Below are 17,155 nucleotides of genomic sequence, written 5' to 3' on the forward strand. Positions count from 1 at the left end.
ACATGCGGCCCAATCATCACTGGGTGGCTGACGGAAGGTGTAGAAATGAGGTATCTACACTTACGGTGCCTGGATAAGCAAGAAGCACTAACCGTATTGCATGCCATCCACAATGGCGAATACGGAAACCATGCAGGGGGCAGGAGTCTGTTAAACAAAGCCCTCAGACAAGGCTACTTCTGGCCTACAATGAGGGCAAACTCGGCAGAATACGCTCGAAAATGTGACGCCTGCCAGCAATCAGCACTAATGATCCACAAGCCAGCAGACTCTTTACATCCAATCATTTACCTATGGCCATTCATGACATGGGGAATGGACATCGTGGGCCCTCTGCCTAGGGCCCTAGGAAACAGACTGTGGATGCTAGCAATGACAGATTATTTTCCAAATGGATAGAGGCAGAAGCATTCACTGAGTTAAAGGATAAGCAAGTCATTTCTTTTATCAAACGTAATATCCTCTGCAGGTTTGGTATCCCATCAGAAATCATATATGACAACGGATCACAATTCGTGTCAAACGACGCGGAGGGATACTGTGCCAGGTGGAACATCTCACTAAAGAAGTCAGCGTCCAGGACTCCAAAGTCCAATGGGCAAGCTGAATCTAGCAATAAAATCATTATGGACAATTTGAGAAGGAGGTTGGAGGAGTTAGGAGGAAAGTGGGCAGATCAATTGCCACTGGTACTGTGGTCAGACAGGACTACACCAAAGACGGCGACAGGCCAAACACCCTTCAGCCTGGTGTTTGGAGCGGAGGCAGTAATTCCATCAGAGGTTCTAGTTCCAACTCACAGGTATGGATGTATGACAGGGGAACTGAACAATGCATAAATGATCAGAAGCCTGGACAGATAGACGAGCTGCGAGCAAGCGGAAACATACATCTGGCTGCCTATAACAATCAGTCGCCAAAAGCTACAGCAAGAACGTAAAAGTAAGGCTCCTGGAGGTAAGAGACCTGGTTCTCTGCGAGGTGTTTCAAAACACCAGAAATCGCAAAGCAGGCAAATTCGCCTATAAATGGGAAGGATCATACCAGGTTGAAGGCGTAGTTGGCCATGGGGCGTACAGATTGATGACTATGGATGGTCACATAATACACAATCCATGGAACATACTTCACCTGAAGAGGTATCACTTTTGATAACAAGTAGAATTTAGTGTACAGAGTTTGTATACAAAAACCCTAACAAAAAACCGTAGAAGTTATACTACCAACCTTTATTTTATTTCATTTTTTGTTTACATTTCTTCAAACTTAAAACTGCTATTGGAGATGGGTGGTCTGTAGCTTCCTGGGACCACGGTTGCTCTGGAACCCGATAAGATAGCCCCAGGTACTTCACATTGCTCTACTAGATTTTCTCAATGTTGGGCTCTTTTGAAAATACCACTCTACACTCTAACGTCTATGGTACGTTGAGAGTTGATACGTGTCGTTTGCGCATACAAATTAATTATTTATTTTCCTTACCTTCATCACAATTATATCTTTGAATTAATATAGTATAGAATAAGTAAGGGTCGATCCCACGGAGAGATTAGCTATTCAAAGTTTAAGTCAACTATTAGCTAGTAATAACAATTACATATTTACGCATATAAGTTAAATGCCAGCTTGTTTAATGATATGTACGATTAAGGGGGGGGGGGGGTTGTTTCGAAGTTTAGAACTAATAAACTAATGGAAATTAAACTAATTGCTAAGAAGCTAATATTTAGACGTGAAAGCAAATACTCCACACAATTCCAATTTAGTAAATCTAGTCCAATCTACTGTATCGTATAATCTTGAATAATTAATAGGTTAACTGCGGAATTTAGGGTAACAAAATTCCCTATATTCTCTTAGATTACAACCGACCTGAACTAAGCCTAGACCGATGTTAGAAATCTATATCTCGTTAACTTACATATTCATATATGTTCAAATTTAATTTAGTCATAAAATTAATTTAGATCTTATGCGTGCAAACATAAATAAAAATAAAGAAGAAATCATCATTCTTACATTGATATTTCGGATCAAAGGGCACAAGAGAGTTCTCCTACTCACTTGTTCTTGAGCTCTCCTAATATGGATGAACAAAGGATTCAAGTATAGAATCCCTCCCAAGGAATAATACCCAAGATATCCTCTTAACAAAATTAATATTATTAATACTAGAACAATATTAATTTAAATAAAATTGAACCAAAAATATTTTTGTCCTCTTGGAATTTCGGTCAAGAGGAGAAAGAAGAAGGAAGAAATATTTTTATCTCTCTAAAAATTATTTTGATGATGTTAGAATGAATATTACAATTGATTCTTCTCAAGATAAGTGTATGTGCCAAAAGACAAACCCTTGGCATGAAGGGTTGGAAAAACCGGGTATGGGAGGGAGAAGGGCCAATGCATGAGCCACTATTCTTCCCAAGAAAAGATTAGGCTTGCATGGCTAGGAGACTAGGTTTAATTATATTGTTTTCCACTCAAATAATTCAACATAATATAAACACCATACTCCCTCCTAATTTCGGTCCAAATGGGATAAAATGGGTTCCATTTTATCTTTGTCAATTTGTCAATTTTGTCAATTTGTCACATGTTACAAGTCATGTAAAATTGTCATGTATTTTTAACATATTAAAAATAAACGTATTAATAAAATACGTCATGTACAAAATCGACTTAGTAATTCACAATTACTTGTACCAAAAACACTTTACCAATTGTAAATTACAACATCTTGTATTTATAATAAATTATTCATTCAGTTCAATTATTTCCGTAAACAACAATTTCATCTAAGTAATAAAACAATTCGATCACTTAGACCGTATCTTATTTAATCAAATTATAATGAGATACGTAAATATTACTTCCAAAATCGTTCGTTAATTTTAAGTAATTTAATTAACCCGTATCGTCATACGATCAATTAAATGATCAATTAAGAGTGTTATCCTTTAGGTATGACCTAAGGGGATCAACTGATCACCACCGTCGCACGACAGTAATGTCAAACTCTAGTCAGCCAATCATTACCGATATGTGTGGACCAGTTGACAGTAAAAAGTACTTCCAAAATGTATTCTTTAAAATGAGATTTAAACATGTGATCATCATGATCGACAGTTGTGATCGCATTATTGTCGGAGGACACATATTCCAACAATCTCCCACTTTGTGCGTCACCAATTCTCTTGTCCTATTACTATCTCCCACTCAATGCAAGGTGTCTTTCAGGTCGTACTTGCAAGTGATGATATCGAGAGTGGTTTCCTCGATCTGGAGAACAACTGATTGACCGGAATCATCCACCATGGATACCTTCCGAGCGTGGCCACGCATTTCCAGTTCATTACTCCTCGAGTGGCCCTGAGATATTGTTATAACCCTGACTAGAGGTGCACAATTACTATCGCACATATTCCCTTCGACTAGCCACAGCCATCATAACCCAAAATATGCCCATTTGACCCCATTTACGAAGGTCGTAGTAACATAAATCAAAGTTAATCTGAAACTGTGCCATCTTAGGCGAATAGTCTTTAGTCAAAAGAATCGACTCATTAGAATACTATAGTAGCTCTCGCCACGACCAGGCTATATAAATTTACCAGAACTCTATAAGCGGTCATAAGGCCCGACAAGGTGTTTGTAACAGTCTGCCTATGTGATTGATGCGTGTATTTTATATAAGGTTTTTACCTCATTTTTACACGCATTTCAGTACTATTTATGTAGCATCTAGCTACAAATACCCCTGAATATTCTACTTTGGTTCGTTTTATGTAATTTGCAGGAATAAACAAAAGAGGAGCTAAATCGAGCCTATTTTGTCCCAATTGCATGCATTTAAGGAGAATAAGGAGCCGGAGCTTGGAAATCTAACACCTGGAAGACGCGTGAGCTAGTTTCGGTAAGTATTTTGATGTCTTACGTGCCAAGATAGCTCGATCGAGTAGATTTTCTACTCGATCGAATGCTTTATATATTGGAGTTGCTCGATCGAGCAGTTCAAGCTTACACAAAGGAAGACATCGCAAGGAGTGCTCGATCGAGTGGTTTATTTCCACTCGATCGAGAGGTTTGATGGCTAGTTACTCGATCGAGTGGTTTATTTCCACTCGATCGAGTGGTTTATCTTTCTATAGACTTTTTCCGCCTAATTTTCGTATGGGCTTTTGTAATTAGTCCATAGATTAGGTTTAGAGTGGATTTTTCGTATAAGGCAGAGGGAAGAACAACGTAACTCCTCTCTTCTCCCTCACACACTGACTTTTACTCTATGCTTTGCTACTGTTCTTGGATTTTGTTCTTGCTTTACACTTTTGCTACTCAGATTTGGATTACGATTGGTATTATTATTCCTCTTTCATCCTTTAATCATAATTATTGCATTTGTATTGCTATTCTCCTCTTATTATTTCATCTCTACTTTAATTCGATCCTTATTAGGTTTATTATCATGTTTAGTTTCGATTATCTATTTGTTATTATTGTTAGTTCAGTGATGATGCGTAGCTAATTCCCCTCTGCTAAGACTATAGGGGATCCATAATTATGAAGGGAAAGTAATCGATTTATTGGGTTAATGCTGGTATAATCTTTGTTGTTAACTGCTGCAATTAATTGTATCTGTTTAACTGAGTCGACGTAATTAGGCATTTATATCTTAGTGACCCTTGACCTGGACCGAAAGGTTGGAATAGGCGAGACTGGTAGCGAACAATAGGGCATTATAGTTAGGGTGAAAGTTAAGCTATTTGTGCTTTAGGGCGAATTAAGACCGAAAGGAGATATTCACTGCTCCTCAGACCGTATCTGCATTGACCTGAGACTTAGATTACTTGACTGAATGATTATGGTGAACCGTCTGTCTTAGCTGTCTTTCTCTACTTGGTTAATCTTTATTCTCTTATTCACTCTTCCCTATCCTCTCATTAGTTTAGAATATCACAATTAAAAACCCCCCAATTTGGTTACCGAGACGAACTTAGACTAAGCTGACATTTTCCCATCTTCCTGTGGAGATCGACCCGACTTCCCTAGCTATATTAGTTAGAGCCAGTTGGTATTTTTGATAGGTATACGACTGCCCTGTCAGTGATCGACTAGTCATCACACATGACTCCATGGCACTTGAACTTGCCATCAATCGCATCACATTCTAGTCACTTCGAGACGTCACCTCATGTAAGTAACTATGGGCGAATACAATGCTAATCCGTGTTCACTTTAACGGGGTTCAATTGTCTCTACAACCCGTTTGGATGTAACAATGTATAAGAAAAGATAAAAGACAAATGCGATTATGAACATGAACAAAAACAACACTTTTATTTTATTTCAAAATCTAACATAAACTTGGTACACGTTTAAGTCCCATGGACGCAACATGTCCATCATGCTTGGCCTGCGATAAAGGCTTGGTGAGCGGATCGGCTATGTTGTCATCCGTCCCAACCTTACAAATCGCAATTTCCTTTCTTTCAATGAAATCTCTAATTACATGATATTTTCTAAGTACATGTCTAGATCTATTACTAGACTTTGGCTCTTTAGCTTGGAAGATTGTCCCACTATTATCACAATAGAGAGTGATGGGATCATTGGCGGTAGGTACTACTCATAGACCTTCCGTGAATTGCCTGATCCACACAGCTTCCTTGGCAGCTTCTGATGCTGCAATGTACTCAGTCTCCGTGGTTGAATCCGCAGTCACAGCTTCCTTGAAGCTTCTCCAGCTAACGGCACCACCATTGAGCATGAAAACGAAACCAGCTTGTGATTTCATGTCATCTCTATCCGTTTGAAAACTCGAGTCCGTGTATCCATTAACACGTAGCTCGGTGTCTCCTCCAAATACTAAGATAGAATCCTTAGTTCTTCTCAAGTACTTAAGGATGTTCTTGACGCTATCCAAAGTGACTCTCACCGGATTTCCTTGATATCTACTCGTCATGCTCAAGGCATACGAGACATCAGGACGTGTGCATATCATGGCGTACAGGATTGATCCAACAGCGGAAGCATAAGGGATCATCTTCATGCGTTCAACATCATGGGGTTCGGAGGGAGATTGAGACTTGCTCAATATAGTCCCAGTTACCATAGGTACCAATCCCCTTTTAGATTTGTCCATGCTCAATCGTCGAACAATCTTATCAACATAAGACTCTTGACTTCGTGCCAATATCCTCTTAGATCTATCTCTATGGATCCGGATACCTAATATGCGTTGTGCTTCTCCTAAATCCTTCATTTGGAAGTGGTTACCTAACCACTTCTTAACAGAAGATAACATCGGAATATCATTTCCAATGAATAGTATGTCATCGACATACAAGATTAGGAACACAACATTGCTCCCACTAAATTTCATGTATAAACATGGTTCCTCAACACTTCGAGTGAAACCATTCTCTTTTATAACATGATTAAATCGATGATTCGAACTTCTAGATGCTTGCTTAAGACCATAAATGGATCTCTTAAGTTTACACACTTTGTTAGGATTCTTAGAATCAACAAAACCTTCGGGTTGTATCATGTACACTTCCTCTTCTAAATGCCCATTTAGAAAAGCGGTTTTGTCATCCATTTGCCATATTTCATAATCATGAAATGCGGCAATCGCTAACAAAATCCGTATGGATCTTAGCATGGCTACGGGGGCGAAGGTCTCATCATAATGGAGACCTTGGACTTGGGTAAATCCTTTTGCCACTAGCCTAGCTTTGTAGACATCATCATGTCCTTCTATGCCATTATTGACTTTGAAAATCCATTTGCATTGTAGAGGTCTTGCCCCTTTAGGCAAATCTACCAAGTCCCAAACTTGTTTTTCATGCATAGAATCCATTTCGGACTTCATGGCTTCAAGCCATAAGGAGGAATTGGGACTAGAGATTGCGGCCTTGTAGGTGGTGGGCTCATCACTTTCTAAAAGCAACACATCGAGTGTTCCTTCTTCTTCGATAAGTCCCACATATTGATCGGGATGGCGTATAACTCGGCCCGTTCTTCTAAGAGGAGGAGGGACAACCGCGCTAGATGACGAAGGAACATCTTCTTGCGTCTCTAGTTCGGTTTGTGGCTCTTGAACTTCACCAAGTTCAAAATTTCTCCCACTCTGTCTCTTAGAAATAAGTTCTCTTTCTAAGAAGACAGCCTCGCTAGACACAAACACTTTGTTTTCTTGAGGTTTGTAGAAGTAGTTGTAATACCACGGTTTTATGAGTCTCTGGGTACTCTATCGAGTGGCCTGTACTCGATCTAGTGACCCCTATTTTGGGTCATATGCTTATCTTTTGACTTCGTTGCATATCATGTTTAATTCAAAGGTGTTATCTTGCTTCTTTATGCATTGATTTATATGTATGTTGATCTTGATGCGTAAGTTACCCAATCTTATGATGTAAGGAGTGGCACCTGAGGTGAGTATGAGTTCGGTGGGAGGACATGAGTTATATGTGGTTGTGATAGATAGTGGAAAAAGAAAAGGAAGATCGTTATGGCTTAATTGAGACATAGAACATGTTTTCTTAGATGAGATGAGTGATATAATGGTGCGTTGAGTAACGTAAAAGAAGGTGAATATGGGCAAGGGATGATGTGAGTCTGATGTGAGTCTAAGGAACGTGAGAATAAAAAGATTCAAAGTAAGGATGTGGATAGTGGCAGCTTGAGATGTGTAAAGAATTATGGAGTGAGATGGTTAGGAGTCGTGTGGGTTAAGGATATATGTAGTGAAAGTTCGTTTTAAAGGGGTTGAGAAGAGTGGTATACAGTGAACGTTGATTTTATGGATAGATTAGTGGCAAGTGTGAGTAATAGCATAATAAGAGAAGACCCATGCATGGTAAGAAAGAGTGAGGTGCTATCGATATAAAATAATGAGATTTGAGTTTTGGAGCGATGAGTAGGTAATTAGAGCACTAAAGGGTTAGGTAGAAGTAATAAGGAGTTGAGATATTAAATGGAATTGTTGAGTATAAAGAGAAAAGAAGGATAAAAGTAAGCTGAGAAAAATGTTCACCGGAGTTATGTGATATAAAAGTAAGGAATCATCGGGATGTATGATACTACCAAGAGTAAGTGAGTTAATGGTTATACAGAAGTTTCAGGACAACATGATTAATCATGAGTTTCGAGGAATTAAGGGAGTAAGAGGTTGATTTAGTATCTACGCTCTATGAGATTTTGGTGGAGAGTTAGATGACGATACAGTTCGGGATAGTATTGGGAAGAATGTTGAGGTAATTTTGTTGATGGATTTGATGTTCGTTATTTGGGATGTTAACCAAAGATAGGAAAGAAAACGTGATGTTTAGAGATGAGTGTAAGGGGTTTGATGTCCGGACAGTGGTAGTGTTATGGTTTGTGACTAGTGGTTAAGGGTGATGGTATATTAGAAAGATAGCAATTCTAAAGAGGTTGATTTTATAGGGACCAGATTGATAAGTATGGTTATGAAAGAGTATAAGATGTGGTTATATGAGGCGGTTGTTAGTAGTTGAGTATTAATGGTGTGGCTACATTTGGCAGAGGGTGATGGATATGCGAATGGGAGAATATGTTATGAGGTGTATACGAGTTAAGCTCGGGTGAGAGGTAACTTTTATCAGGTGGTAACTTACGTGATCAGGATTGACTGGTTGGATGTGATTATGGGTCTGTGATATATATAAATGTTTGCGTGAGGTTTTGACCTCACAAGACGTGGTATGGTGTGATTATCATAAAGTTGTTATTTGAATGTTCTGTAATGCATGTTGGGTACGCTAATCTAATTGAATGATATTCAAAAAGGTAATAATTTGATTGATCTGGCATGTATAGTTAAAATGGTATGTGTATTGATGATACATGTTTATTCCGTGAAATGGTAAGGATGATGTTCATGAGATTCTTGTCAGTTCTTTCCGCATAATATGTTGTGTTATAATCTAATAAAACGGTTTTGAGTGAGTTTTCTTGTTCGAAATGTCATATTGAGTCAGTGTTTATGAGAATTATATGTGATTGGAATGTTTATCGATGTGGTTGTGTGCCTCGAGTGGTGATCCGGGCATGGTACTTCATGTCGTGATGCGGGTATTTTCGCACTGCGGTGTGGCTGTTGGTTGCGATGTTGTGATGCCGTCACCGGTTGGGGTGGAGTAGGCGGGATGATTATGATTTGAGTTTCGAAAGTGCATACCAGTTATACATAGATTGTTATTTTGTTTGATGTTGCTCCCTGCGAGTTTCAATTTGTGCAGATAGACAGTTGTCTTGTTTATTGATGTTTTCTTTACCTGTTTAAGTCTGGGAATGAGGGTCAAGTATGATATGAAATAGAGTTGTATATGTTTTCGTTGTTGTCATGGTATAGTGATTTTCCTGTTGATGGGACACGGTTGTGAGAAGTTGTTATAGTAATTTTGATCTTGTTCTAGATAAGGCTTCAGTAGACATGGTAATGGCAAGTGAGTCGTAGAACATGTGTGGTAATGACCCGAAAGATGCAGGTGGTTCATAATCCTTTGTTGAGACAGTGAGTGTAGGGTGTTGGGAAATTAGTGCCATGTTGAGTTATGTATGAATTTTGCGGTAATGGAAGAAAGAACTTGAGGATCTAGTGTGCGTGTACATAACGAGTGTGGATCGTGAGTTATGCTTCTGGGAGATAGCTGCCTTACATAGAGAGGTATGTTGTTTTTCAGTAATAATGAAGAGTTGGTATGGTGATTTTGCTACGAGTTTTATGGTATAGGTTAGGTAGTATGCCGAATGAGTTGAGGAATGAGAAATGTTTAAGTAAGAAAGCCTTGGAAATAGGAATGGTTATAGAAATGAGGTTATAGACAGTTATCTTTGACATGTGGTGGTGATGAGGATAATGAGATGATATAACTAAGGATTTAGTATTAGTGAGTTACGAGGACGTAACATTTGTCTTAAGAGGAGTAGGATGCGATAAAAGAGAGTTTCATGGTTGTGCATGTTGTAATATAATTGAAAGTAGAGTGTTAGCGTAGCGTAAAGGAGGGATTTGTTTTGTGGATGATACTGTTAAAAGGCCATGGCCGTGCTTGTAGTAGTGTGATGCTTAGGAGTGTGAGAATACTTCGATAGTGGTAAGGGTTGGATGATGATGTTTAGGAGTTCGAGAGTTTTGATAGTGGCATGATGATGTTTATGAGTGTAAGTAAACTTCGAGGACGAAGTTCCTTTTCAGGGTGGTAGAATGTGACATTCCGTTTGATGTTATGAGTATCTTGATATTGGATTATCTAGTGGATGATATTTTACGGAGCTAGCAGCGTTTGTGTTGGTAGTGTATGGAGTTAGGATCGAGAGAGATATAATGGAGTTGGTACGATATCGTGAGCCATGTTGTGGAAGTAAGAATAGTTGGTGGAGTTGGGGTTACGAGTTCATGTTTGGTCGGTTGGGGTTTTGTTTTGAGTTCTTAGTTGGTTGTTGTATCTTGATCGAGTTAGTATGTTTGTTTTTGGGTATGGGTTGAACTTCTGGGTCGAAGTTCTTTTTAAGGAGGGAAGACTGTAATACCACGGTTTTATGAGTCTCTAGGTACTCTATCGAGTGGGCCTTACTCTGTCGAGTAAGTGTGTTTTGCGTTTTAAAATAGTTTCTGACCTGTTGGGTACTCGATCGAGTAGCCTTGGTACTCGATCGAGTAAGCGGCACTCGATCAAGTATGTTAGTTACTCGATCGAGTAAGTGTGTTTTACGGGGTTGTTTCGACGGGTTTTGCTAATAACGCGAGTTTGATATAAAAGGTTTCCGTCAGTTTATTTCATCATTTTTAACCTTTCTAAACCTTTCAAAAGAAAAAGGAGTTAAGTAGTTCTCTCTCGTCGCGTTGTTGGCAAATCCCCAAGGCTAGGAGTGTCGGATCATCTTGTTCTTTGCATCATAGTGTTCCTTGCGTCAAGAGTAAGATCTACATACCAATTTTATAGTATTTAGTTAACTTTGTTTAAACCCTAATTTTGGGAATTGGGGATTTGTGTTAGTTTTGTGATTGTTAGTAATTATGTGATTATATGTTAGGAGAGGAATTTTGATACAGCTGTTGAGATCGTCTGATTGTGTTGCTGTTCCAGGTAGGGTTTCCCTACTCAGTATTAGTTCCATAATGTGTTGGTGATGATTTGTGATGTTGATTGTTGTCATACGAGTATTGTGACGGTTGTTGGTTTTGATTGCTGTTTAATGGTTTTGATTGTTTGTCTCTGGTTCTCGAGATGCGTTCTCGGCTGAGTGGAGTCACTTGCGGGAGTGGCTTCACGTCCTAGTTTCGCCCTCCGTGGAACCCGCCACGGGAGGGGATGTGCACATTAATGGGACAGAGTTATCGCTCGGTATGATGAGCGGGGATTTGGTGGGTACGGTTGCGGTCCCCCACGGGCAGGGCTGGTCCAATGGACAGTCGGTGACGGAGATTGATTGGAGTGGGTGTGATTGTGTGTGTGACCGCTTGAGATGCTTGTTTACTGTGTTGTTGGTTATATAAATTGTGTGATTAGTACTGACCCCGTTTAATGTTTTAAAAACTGTGGTGATCCATTCGGGGGTGGTGAGCAGTGTTGAGCAGGTATGATATGACGCGTATGGGATAGCTGGGATGAGTCATCACGTTACAGTTAGAAGTCTTCCACTGTGTCAGACGACGTTTTATAGCTTTGATAGTTTTAGCAGAAAACCGTCTGAGAATCTTGTATTTCAGTTTTGGTTTTTGGTTTTGATCATGTAATCACTTTAAACTATTTCGTTATTTAAATTATGTTTCTTCATTGTCATTTGATTATCATTGACTCGGGTAACCGAGATGGTAGCACTTTCATCCCTTGAGTGGTCCTGGTAAGGCACTTGGAGTATGGGGGTGTTACAGTAGTAACCTCGAGAGGTCGAGGGGTAACCTACAAAAATGCTTTTTTCGGATCTTGGGGCAAGCGTGTTGTCGGCCTTTGCCTTGACGTAAGCATCGCATCCCCAAATTTTCATGTAGGATATATTAGGAACTCTTCCCGTCCACATCTCATATGGAGTCTTTTCGGTTGACTTCGTGGGACTATTATTCAAAGATCTAATTGCGGTTTGAATCGCAAATCCCCAAAACGATTTTGGTAGCTCGGTTTGACTCATCATTGATCGAACCATATCAAGTAGGGTTCGATTTCTCCTTTCGGCAACACCATTGATTTGTGGTGTTCCGGGTTGAGAAAGTTGTGATATAATACCACAACCTTTCAAGTGTGAATCGAATTCAAGGCTAAGATATTCTCCACCACGATCGGAACGTAGTGTTTTTACCTTTTTGTTCAATTGGTTCTTCACTTCATTTTGAAATTCCTTGAATTTCTCAAAAGCTTCTCCCTTATGCTTCATTAAATAGATATACCCATATCTACTCAAGTCGTCGGTCAAGGTTATGAAGTAGTCATAATTTTCTCGAGCGGTGATACTCATTGGTCCACATACATCGGTATGTATGAGTCCCAATAGTTCACTAGCTCGTGTTCCTTTACCGCTAAAAGGATTACGAGTCATCTTGCCAAGAAGGCAATATTCGCATGTACCATATGATTGATAATCAAATGGTGTAATCACATTACTTGAAATTAATCTTTTAATGCGATTCTCGTTTATGTGACCTAATCGACAATGCCAAATGAACGATTCACTTGGGTCACTTGATTTGAGTTTCTTTGATTGAATAATATAGATATCATTAGTCGGATTCGAGGTTTCTAAAATGTAAATGCCATTAATGGAAGAAACTTGGCCTATAACCAAGTCGTTCCTTGAAATAGTACAACGATTGTTCTTAATGACAAAGCAAAATCCGTCCATGTCTAACATAGCGATAGAAATAATGTTTTTAGAGAGTGTAGGCACATAAAAACAATTATGTAAATACAACTCAAATCCATTAGGCAAAGATAATACATAAGTTCCTTTGGATTCGGCCGCTACTCGAGCTCCATTTCCAAGGCGTAGATCCACATCTCCTTTGCTAAGCCTCTTCACGTCTCTTAAACCCTATAAATGATTACAAAGGTGAGAACCACAACCGGTATCCAGTACCCATGTTGTAGTGGAAGTATAATTTATATCAATAACATAAATTTCCTTAGAAATTTTACCTTTTGGAACGATGATTCCTTCCCTTATATTTCGCAAATATACGGGACAATTCCTAAGCCAATGTTCCATGTCATAGCAATAATGGCACTCATCTTCAACTTGCTTGAAGTTTTTCCCTTTCTTTCCCTTCTTCTTGAACTTTTTGCCCTTTGAAGCAAGAATTTGATTGCTTGAGCTCCCACTAGTTTTGGCATCTTTATCTTCCAAAGACAAAGATTCTATAGATTTTATGAGGCGGTCTTCCTGAGACCGGTTCACAAGAGATCTAGTAGTAGTAGGTGGTCTAGAAGAAGTGATGAAGTTAAGGTTTTCATCCGAACCTATCCCAAAATGAAGTTCTCTAGTAGTGTCGAAATCATTGTTGGAGCAAACGTCGTCAAAAACATTGTGGCAAGACTCAATAGTTATCGGTGCGGTAACGTTTGATGGATTCATTGTAATGAACTACAAGTATGGAGGAAAAGGAAATATTAACATTTGTCTTTTTAATATCATACTTGTAAATAAATTAACAAGATATGAGCATTTATATAGTGACCTCTACCCAACTATTATAAATGATTCCAAGATCCAAATTCATATTAACTTGGGCACTGTGTGGCCGATACATCCCTTATCAATATAACTCGGTGGATTAACGCTTTAATCGATTCTACTTTTAGAACTCTTGGTCGATAAAATTACATTAACATTTATCTTTAGCCCAAAACACATCCGACAAGGGCACGGTGTAGCCGATTCATCCCTTATCAATACTTTTGTTGAGTTCAACCCAAATTTCGAATAAATGTGTCCATGATCCAAATCCATATTAACTTGGGCACGGTGTAGCCGATTCATCCCTCATCAACATGAATTCAGTGGGTAGACATTTATCACCCACTTCCTCTACGTAACAAGATTTGTACCTCGGTGTGGCCGAGTGCACTCCCTCACGAAATAGGTTTTCATGGTTTCTACTATTTGGTAAGGCTATGTCTCAATTGATTATTTTAGCAAGAGGTCATGTCAATTTATTATCTATCACGTTTTAAGTGAACTAAAGCGGTGAACTACGATAATTCTAATTGACACGGTCGATAAACTCGATTAAAATGACAATGCATGTTTTAGTTATGGCGATTTAGCGATGCATGCAACATATAAATAAAATGCATAGCATAAATTAAATCCTAGTATGGCCTTCCTAAAATAGAAAATCTAATTAACTATTACATATTCGGAAACCAACTCCATTGGTCCCTTGAACTTCGGTTTTGGCACGCATCTCGAGGTAACACCGTCTTTATGTATCGTCTTCCTTGAGTGACACCGTCTTCAAGGAACTCCGAAATAAATAAATTACATAATTTCCTATTATACATTTGTAATTAAAATAAAATAAATCTATTAAATTACAAAACGGTGATACGAGATCACAATAAATTACAACCGAATCGATATTCCCATACATTTCGGGCAATACCAATTAAAAACTAAGGTCATACTAAGTAAAATTACATAATTCAAAAATTACATAAAATAAAATTATGACAATCATAAATAAAATGCAGCATTATAATATGTATGAACATGCCCAATTTTATGCTAAATCGCCTTTAAGGAGCCAATATCGTATATTAATCGGTTTTTACGTATTTGCGTGATTCAACCTTTTAAAATCACAATAAATTACATAAAATCATATTTATGCACAAGTTAATTACCCTAACCAACTTAGGACTCAAAATTCGTCTCCACTAACATATTGACAATAATTAACTTTTATTTCTTAAAATTTGTTCATTAATGGACTCAAAATTACAATAAAATGCCATAAACTCCAAATAAATCATAAAAATTTCAAATAAATTCAAAATTTGAAATTTAAACTCATGAACATTCTGAAAAAATACCATGACACTCATAATGTTCAAAAACTTAGGTTAAAATTTCGAAAATTTATCGGGAAAAATATTGTTGCGGTTTATCGGATTTATCAAATATAATCATAAAAACATGAGAAAAATTATATTTATCAACTTTTCAATTTTAGATCTGAAATAGGTAATAAAATGCAACATGTGACATTTTTCCTTAATCAAGAAGTATGTTTTAGCAATTATTCACTAATTAAGTCACTATTTATGTTATTTTTCTTCAAGCAATTCATAAATCATGCATAAAGACTTCATTATAGCCAATTATTTTACACACATCTTGTAAAATTTCATGTGACAGCATACTAAATTTCTATGACCAGATTCGAAATTTATCTCATATTAACCCATTTTTCATTTAAATTCGATTTCTATCATGAAAAAACCATATTTCGAGCATAAGAACTCCAAAATTATGAACATTTACAGGTCATCTAAAAATAATATATGTGAAAACATATCCAAAAAACACTGAAAAATTCGAAGTTTAGCTAATTTTAGTCCGAAAATGACATTTTTATCATAAAATCACATTTTTAATGCCATTATAATATAAAATGAACAATAAAAATCCATAAATTAACCAAAATATTCTAAATTCATTTTAGGATCAGAAACTTTAACATGCAAAATTGATTTCGTGATATATCATAATAAACACAAATTTATAAGTTTTATATGTTAATCGTATAACTCGGAAAAATTATAACCGATTTGCATGCAAACAACCTAAGGCTCTTGATACCGCTTGTTAGAAATCTATATCTCATTAACTTACATATTCATATATGTTCAAATTTAATTTAGTCATAAAATTAATTTAGATCTTATGCATGCAAACATAAATAAAAATAAAGAAGAAATCATCATTCTTACATTGATATTTCGGATCAAAGGGCACAAGAGAGTTCTCCTACTCACTTGTTCTTGAGCTCTCCTAATATGGATGAATCAAAGGATTCAAGTATAGAATCCCTCCCAAGGAATAATACCCAGATATCCTCTTAACAAAATTAATATTATTAATACTAGAACAATATTAATTTAAATAAAATTGACCCAAAAATATTTTGGTCCTCTTGGAATTTCGGTCAAGAGGAGGAAGAAGAAGGAAGAAATATTTTTATCTCTCTAAAAATATTTTTGATGATGTTAGAATGAATCTTACAATTGATTCTTCTCAAGATAAGTGTATGTGCCAAAAGACAAACTCTTGGCATGGAGGGTTGGAAAAACCGGGTCTGGGAGGGAGAAGGGCCAATGCATGAGCCTCTATTCTTCCCAAGAAAAGATTAGGCTTGCATGGCTAGGAGACTAGGTTTAACTATATTGTTGTCCACTCAAATAATTCAACATAATATAAACACCATACTCCCTCCTAATTTCGGTCCAAATGGGTTCCATTTTATCTTTGTCAATTTGTCAATTTTGTCAATTTGTCATATGTTACAAGTCATGTAAAATTGTCATGTATTTTTAACATATTAAAAATCAACGTATTAATAAAATACGTCATGTACAAAATCGACTTAGTAATTCACAATTACTTGTACCAAAAACACTTTACCAATTGTAAATTACAACATTTTGTATTTATAATAAATTATTCATTCAGTTCAATTGTTTCCGTAAATAACAATTTCATCTAAGTAATAAAACAATTGGATCACTTAGACCGTATCTTATTTAATCAAATTATAATGAGATACGTCAATATTACTTCCAATATCGTTCGTCAATTTTAAGTAATTTAATTAACCCGTATCGTCATACGATTAATTAAATGATCAATTAAGAGTGTTATCCTTTAGGTATGACCTAAGGGGATCAACTGATCACCACCATCGCACGACAGTAATGTCACTCTAGTCAGTCAATCATTACCGATATGTGTGGACCAGTTGACAGTAAAAAATACTTCCCAAATGTATTCTTTAAAATGAGATTTAAACATGTGATCATCATGATCGACAGTTGTGATCGCATTATTGTCGGAGGACACATATTCCAACAACCGATTCTTAGCTAGCCGGCCAATGTAAGTTTGTCGCGCCCTACTAAAGACCGGATTAGTCGCA

Source organism: Silene latifolia, chromosome Y (assembly GCF_048544455.1).
Source record: "Silene latifolia isolate original U9 population chromosome Y, ASM4854445v1, whole genome shotgun sequence".
Taxonomy (NCBI): domain Eukaryota; kingdom Viridiplantae; phylum Streptophyta; class Magnoliopsida; order Caryophyllales; family Caryophyllaceae; genus Silene; species Silene latifolia.